Genomic DNA, 6,700 nt, shown 5'->3' with positions numbered 1-6,700 from the left:
TTTTTCTTGAGTGGGGATTTGAACCCTGGTCTCCCAGCTCCTAGTCTAACACTCTAACCATTATGCCACAATGGCTCTCACACCTGGCCACGGGAAGGGGTTTTGTTGAGGTGGGGGCACAAATTTGCCCACAGGCCAGACTTGGTGTGTGACCAGGAGAAGCAATTGCTAGTTCTAGTAGTCTCTTTTCTATATCTTCATTCTCCGAGATTTGTCTTTTTTGCTTCCCTGCACTGTCTGCCTTTTGCCCAAAGGAAAACCCCCCTCACGAAAAGGAAACCTATCTTGACTTCTGCCAGAATCCTTTTGGTTAAAACACGCGGACCAAATAAATGGCTGTTTCTGTTGGAACTCAGCAGAGCTCGGAAATAGTGTTTTTCATATTCCCCTCCGTCCTTGCCACGGCTTCTTTAGAGTTTTCTTCCCCCTCTGAGAAATGTGAGGTTGGCAAGGAATGCGTGAGCCTTCGAGAAAATCTGAGAGGGCAAGGAAAGGAATAACAACCAAAAGCAGGAGCTGACTTCATATAGAGAGCGCCTCCTCCCAAATCCCAGACTATTCAAGTGTTGATTCTTTTGATAGACACCCAAATATGGAGAAAGTTCAGCATCCTTGGCTTTAAGGCTGTGTACACAGTCCCATTTATTCTGCATATAGCGCTCTTCCGCAGCTGGTTAGCCAACGTCTGTATTGTTGTGAGTTTTGGGGGGTTGTGGGTTAGGCCGTATGCCTTCTAATTCTTGGATCCAGCAAGGATTCAATTGTTGGAATAGCTTCTTGGTGAATTAATGGCCCCTAAGTATGGGCTGTTAAGGTAACAAAGGAAGTGGCTCTGTGCCAGATGACAACTCCCCCCGCCCCAACTAGCTAGTAGTTAGAAGGACAACAGCTAGAGCAGAGTTGTGTGGGAGAGCGGAGCCAGAAGCAGGCTGAAGGCAGAAGCTTGAGAGGGAGAGACATGCTTGATTTCTGCTTGAATCCAAGGATATATATAGCTAAGGGAGAAGAAGACCTTCTGGGGATGTTAGTGCTTGTGAGCCCCTCCATCATCAGGTATGATATATGTGCAAATAAGCCATATATCATAAAGACACCACAGTCATTGCTGTCCCTCATTCCGAGGAATCCAAATCACGGAACCTCTGAAATCTTGCACGTCTCAGGCCATCAGTGTGGTGCACAAGAGTATTTATCCTGTAGTTTCCTAGAAAATACTATATATTGATGGCTTTTCCCACAGACCAGCTGCAACAAACCATTTTTTTGTCTAATCCCAGCAAACTATGGTTTGTACAAACCAGAGTTTGCTCTCTAATGATGATCACAAACCTACTTTTCAGCATCTTGGGAGGTTCACCTCTTTGGGTTGCATTTCCCCCCCAGCGATGTTATATCTGAACCCAAAATGATCTCTTAAGGGAAAAGCAGCCCCAAAGAAAATATTAGCTTTCATCTTTTCACAGAGGAATGTCTCTTGATGGATCTCCTTGGAAAAGGCATTCAGTAATGTAGCACAGAAATGGATTGTTTCACGTCCTCATTGATCTCACATCAGTAAATGATCATATATTATAGGACAGATGTGAAGTAAGGTTAGATAAAGGTACTTCTGAGCATGTACAGACTGTTGTTCCTTTAGTGCTGAACTACAGCCTGCTCCAAGTGGCTTAGAATTAAGAACAGGTGGATTTCAGCGTCCTTACTATGTATAAAATACATATTGGACACATACTGATTGCAAATTGAGACACTTATTCATAGTTTCTGACTGATCATTTCAGAATGCTTGATTAACAGTTTACACTGACAGCATCCCCACATTGCTCAACCAACATGCACCAAACACAACTTGAAATAAAATACTTTGCCAAATATTTTGGGGTTATGTGCATAGAAGTATCAAGCAAAATATGTGTGATTGACCACAATACACAACTGCACTGCAATTATTACATTTTAGGGGTGTTTCCCTGCTCTGGTATTCAGGGGGGAAAAATGATATCTAGATCCACTTTCACAGAAGTCGGCTACTGGTCTTGGTGAGCAAGTGGTTGTATTTCTGATCAGTAAATCTAATGTAAATGGAATTGCAATAGCCAAAGACAGTGAAACATTTACCTAGAGCCCTGCAACATCTTGGGGCATGGGTGGCGCTGTGGTCTAAACCACAGAGCCTAGGGCTTGCTGATGAGAAGGTTGGCGGTTCAAATCCCCGCGACGGGGTGAGCTCCTGTTGTTCGGTCCCTGCTCCTGCCCTCCTAGCAGTTTGAAAGCATGTCAAAATGCAAGTAGATAAATAGGTACCACTCTGGCGGGAAGGTAAATGGCGTTTCTGTGCGCTGCTCTGGTTTGCCAGAAGCGGCTTAGTCATGCTGGCCACATGACCCGGAAGCTGTCTGCGGACAAACGCCGGCTCCCTCGGCCAGTAAAGTGAGATGAGTGCCACAACCCCAGAGTCATCCGCGATTGGACCTAATGGTCAGGGGTACCTTTACCTTTACTGCAACAACTTGTTGGCTTTCCTGCTGTTTTCTGGGAAATTTGCACAGATTACAGGAGCGGGTCAACCTTGACTTCATCCATCAAGGCACTTCTTCAGTTCTTAAGCAAGAATGCACGCTCTGGATCCTCTGACAAATTTTAGTTATGTCTTAACTTTTAAGAAGTGTTAAGTATGCTCTCTTACTTTATTAATTTAAAATACATCAAGGGTTCAAGGAGGGTGGGTGGAAAGAGACCACTTAAGAGTGAAGTCACCTTACCCCAGTCCTAAGGAATATGGAGTCCAGGTGAAAACTCTCCTAACACTGTACATTTATTGTACGAATTTATTATGCACCTACCGTACACTGGGATATGAAATTGTTTGCAGCTCTACCGAAGCTTCTAATCTTCCCCTCCACATCCCCCCTGCCTCTGAAGTTAGAGGACAGAGTTGGGGGGGGGGAATGAAAGGTGTCTTTGTTTATCGGATCTGAATTATGAACCTATAGCAAGGGGATGCAGGCAAGCTTTTTTAAAACGTCTGGCAGTCAGAACAGTCTGGTAGCTGCAGGGAACTTTTTATTTTATTTATGCAGTGTTTTCACCCAATTAAATGAAAAGCCATAACATGCAGAGCTACCAGAAAATCTGGGGAACTGGCTTTTTTTAAAAAAAGGCATAATAAAAAAGGGCATATGTGCTGTTTGTGGGTGGCATGGCAAACATTGGTGGTTGTGTTGTGGTCCTATCGATGCCGGGGCAGGATGGCTTTCTGATAACTGTTATGTAAGGTCAAGCGCATCATGGGACAGATCATGACCTCATATAAATCACAGCAATGCAATGTCATCAGTAAAAAGTCACACTTCAATGAAAGACCACTGGCTAGCCCCAAGAAAATAAAGCAAAGACTGTCTGGAACGCCTCACCAAAAGCTAGACATATTTAAAATGTTTTTTTTTAAAGAAAATGTAAAGTGTGTGTGAGCTTTGAAGAATACTTTTCAATATTGCCAACACCAAAGACTTTTAATTTACTATGAAACCAGCTCCTTGACGTTTATTTTCTTTTATATGCTGTAAAAAATACCTGTATATCCTAATAAAAGATTACATTTTGGATCTGCTTCATCCTAGTATGAAACTTTTCCTGCCGGATAGTATTCCACCGTGAAACTAATGAACTATGTCTACCCACAAATATGTTCCATTGAGTTCAATGGGATTTGCCCCATGTATAGGATTGCAGCCAATGGAATAATATGAACATTAGTTTTCATATTTAAACAAGTTTCTAATTGCTCCTATATATTGTTTGCCACTTCCATTTTGTTTGCCCTGTGTACCACAGCATGTTATCAGAAAGCTCACTCCGTTTATTTCATTTACGCATATACATATATAATGTTGTATTCATTCTAACTTTTGTCTTATCGCATGTGCTTCGGGTTTGTAAAGCTCAAACGCAAACCCATTTAGAACAAGTCCCAACCAGATGTGAAATAGAGGAAATGATGGCATAGCAACGTGGACATTAACAGCACAATTGTTCTTACTCCAAGACTGCAGACTTGCATCTCAATCCTATGTAGTTTTCATTGGAAGTAATCCCAGTTGTATTTGGTGGCTCTCACTCCCAGGTATATTGACACAGCATGGTGTACTTGAGCACTTAATAGCTCAGCCATTAGCCTGTAAAGTGGCTGGTCTTGAAACTGACAGTTCTGGTCCAATAACACAGTGATGTGAAGCAGTTGTGTTCATAATCTTCTGTTCAGGGTGTTCCTGCAGCGTTTCTTAGAGACAAAGGTCCTACAGTGGTACTTCGGGTTACATACGCTTCAGGTTACATACACTTCAGGTTACAGACTCCGCTAATCCAGAAATATTACCTCGGGTTAAGAACTTTGTTTCAGGATGAGAACAGAAATCGTGCTCCGGTGGTGCAGTGGCAGCAGGAGGCCCCATTAGCTAAAGTGGTGCTTCAGGTTAAGAACAGTTTCAGGTTAAGAACGGACCTCCGGAACGAATTAAGTACTTAACCCGAGGTACCACTGTACTTGTGTATACTGAGAGTAATGCAAAGGGCAGTGTGAACTGGTCTTTCTCTGGACCTGTATCTGAGGCTGGGAACTGTGGATCAAGTCTGAAACGCACAAGTGCTGGACTATCAGATCCCCTCCCAAAGGATTACATTTCCAGCTGCGGGGGGGGGGGGTTATTGATTTATAAAATTTATACACTGCTTAATGTAAGAATAAACATCCAGGTCTGAGACAGAACACAACTGCTGACTTTGAGGTGTAGAAAGATCTTTGGAAACGGATTTTTATTAGGCTGATACCAAAAGCCACTGATCGCTGTACCTGTCAATTCGGGCAGGTAAAAGATGGTCTTGGTTTTGGTCATACTGGGACAATTTGGGACCACCAGCAAACTATGGCTGGCATCTCAGGGAGGTTTTTCTTTCTCTGAAGACAGGGCTGTTCTGTAGAATGGCAGATCTTCATTACATAACACCTCGTGAGAGATTTTTTATAAATGATCTACAGTATTTCATTCATTCAAAATAAATATTGGCCCACTTGCTGGATCTCATTCCCTGCCCCTATTATTATTCAAAGCTCTTGAGATTAGCCAACATTCAGACTTAGCTTGAATTATAAATAGCATAATACACCGAGTACTTTCTGTTAAGGGCAAAACTAAGCCGTGGTTAATCTGACTTTTGGAATACATTAAAATGTATATTAAAATTCCTGCGTATTTTCACAACAAGCCAACATCAACATAGTTGTTACTTCTGTGTCTAGAATTTGCACACTAGGAGTATGATGTCAGGGGAAAAGAATTGAAAATGAATTTTATCTGATTGGCAAGAGATTTTCAAGAACTAAAATGCTAAATAAATATTTGACAGCTGCATTCCCTAGTATAATTTATTTCACATATGCACTTTTAAAAGGAGAATAGTTATGTAAAATTGAGCAATTTCTAGACAAACCATTCAGCGGAATGGAGTGGCAGTTGTTACTGCATCACAGTGAAAAACTGTCCATTGAATTATTATGGGACTACTGAATTTTTTTTTAATCAAGAAGTTGAGGTTTTGACTTTATTGTTGCAATTAATGAAGGTATAAATTACACAACATGTATTCTGATGAAAAATAATCCTTTGTACAAGGAAGGTAGAGTTTTTAAAACTACAGTTCTGGTTTCATAGCTTGTTCTTTTGTTATTATAATAATTTTTGGACATGTTGAAGTCTTTCCAGCCTCTCTCACACACAGCAGTAATAGGTACAGCAGTTGTTTCTGTCTGGTTTTACCCATGTGACTTACTGGTTGCTTCTCTCTGTGTTATTGCAGCTGACAGAAAGGCAGGAGTAAAATATTAAATAAAAATCTAGTTTATTTCACTTTTTGAATATTTCTTTCTGCTTTTTCCTAGTAGCCAAAAAAAGACAGACTTCTAGGAAACAACAACTATGTGTAAATGAAGGAGAACTAATTTCCCCTTTTGAACTAACAACCAGACATTTATATCAACATAAAAATGCAGGTTTCCACTCATTATAACAAAAATAGTCAATTGAGGGAAATTGGACAAATGGAGGACAGAGGAAAGAAATACAGAATTTGAATTTATAGCACAGTGGGGGAAGGTTTCAGGGGGTTGCAAGGGGGGAAAGTGTAATTTTTCTTTTTCCCTCTTCTGAAACTTTCCCCCTCTGTAAGTTTTAGATTCCTTTTTCAGGTTGGCTGAAATAGGAATAGGAACACTTCTGTTAGGGCTGAAAATACACTGTGACATAATATTGTGGATCCTACATAACAGCTAGCTTTACAGCTCTATGCTGGTAAGTAGGAAAGTGAAGTAGGACAAATCACAGCCAGGTAATGGTTTCTTGCTAGTGTGCTAAAAAGCATTCCTTTGTAAAAGATAGAAAAAGATAAAGGAGAGAGCCTTTTCAGTGGTGGGGCCCCAACATCAGAATACAGTTATTTCCCCAAGGGAGATCCTGCTGATATCTATATTGTTGTCCTTTCAGTTCCAGGCAAAGATCTATCTATTTCCTCAGACATTTTTAGCAACAAGCACAATCCTGGTGATTGTTTTTTCCTGGATTTTAAATTCTTGCTACCTTTCAGTTCCTGTCTTTCAGTTTTTGTGTTTTGATTATTGTTTAGATTTGCTGCACAGGTGACTCTCAAC

Source organism: Podarcis filfolensis (genome assembly GCF_964270895.1).
Source record: "Podarcis filfolensis genome assembly, chromosome: 12".
NCBI classification, from domain to species: domain Eukaryota; kingdom Metazoa; phylum Chordata; class Lepidosauria; order Squamata; family Lacertidae; genus Podarcis; species Podarcis filfolensis.
Note: the sequence above shows the minus strand (reverse complement) of the source record.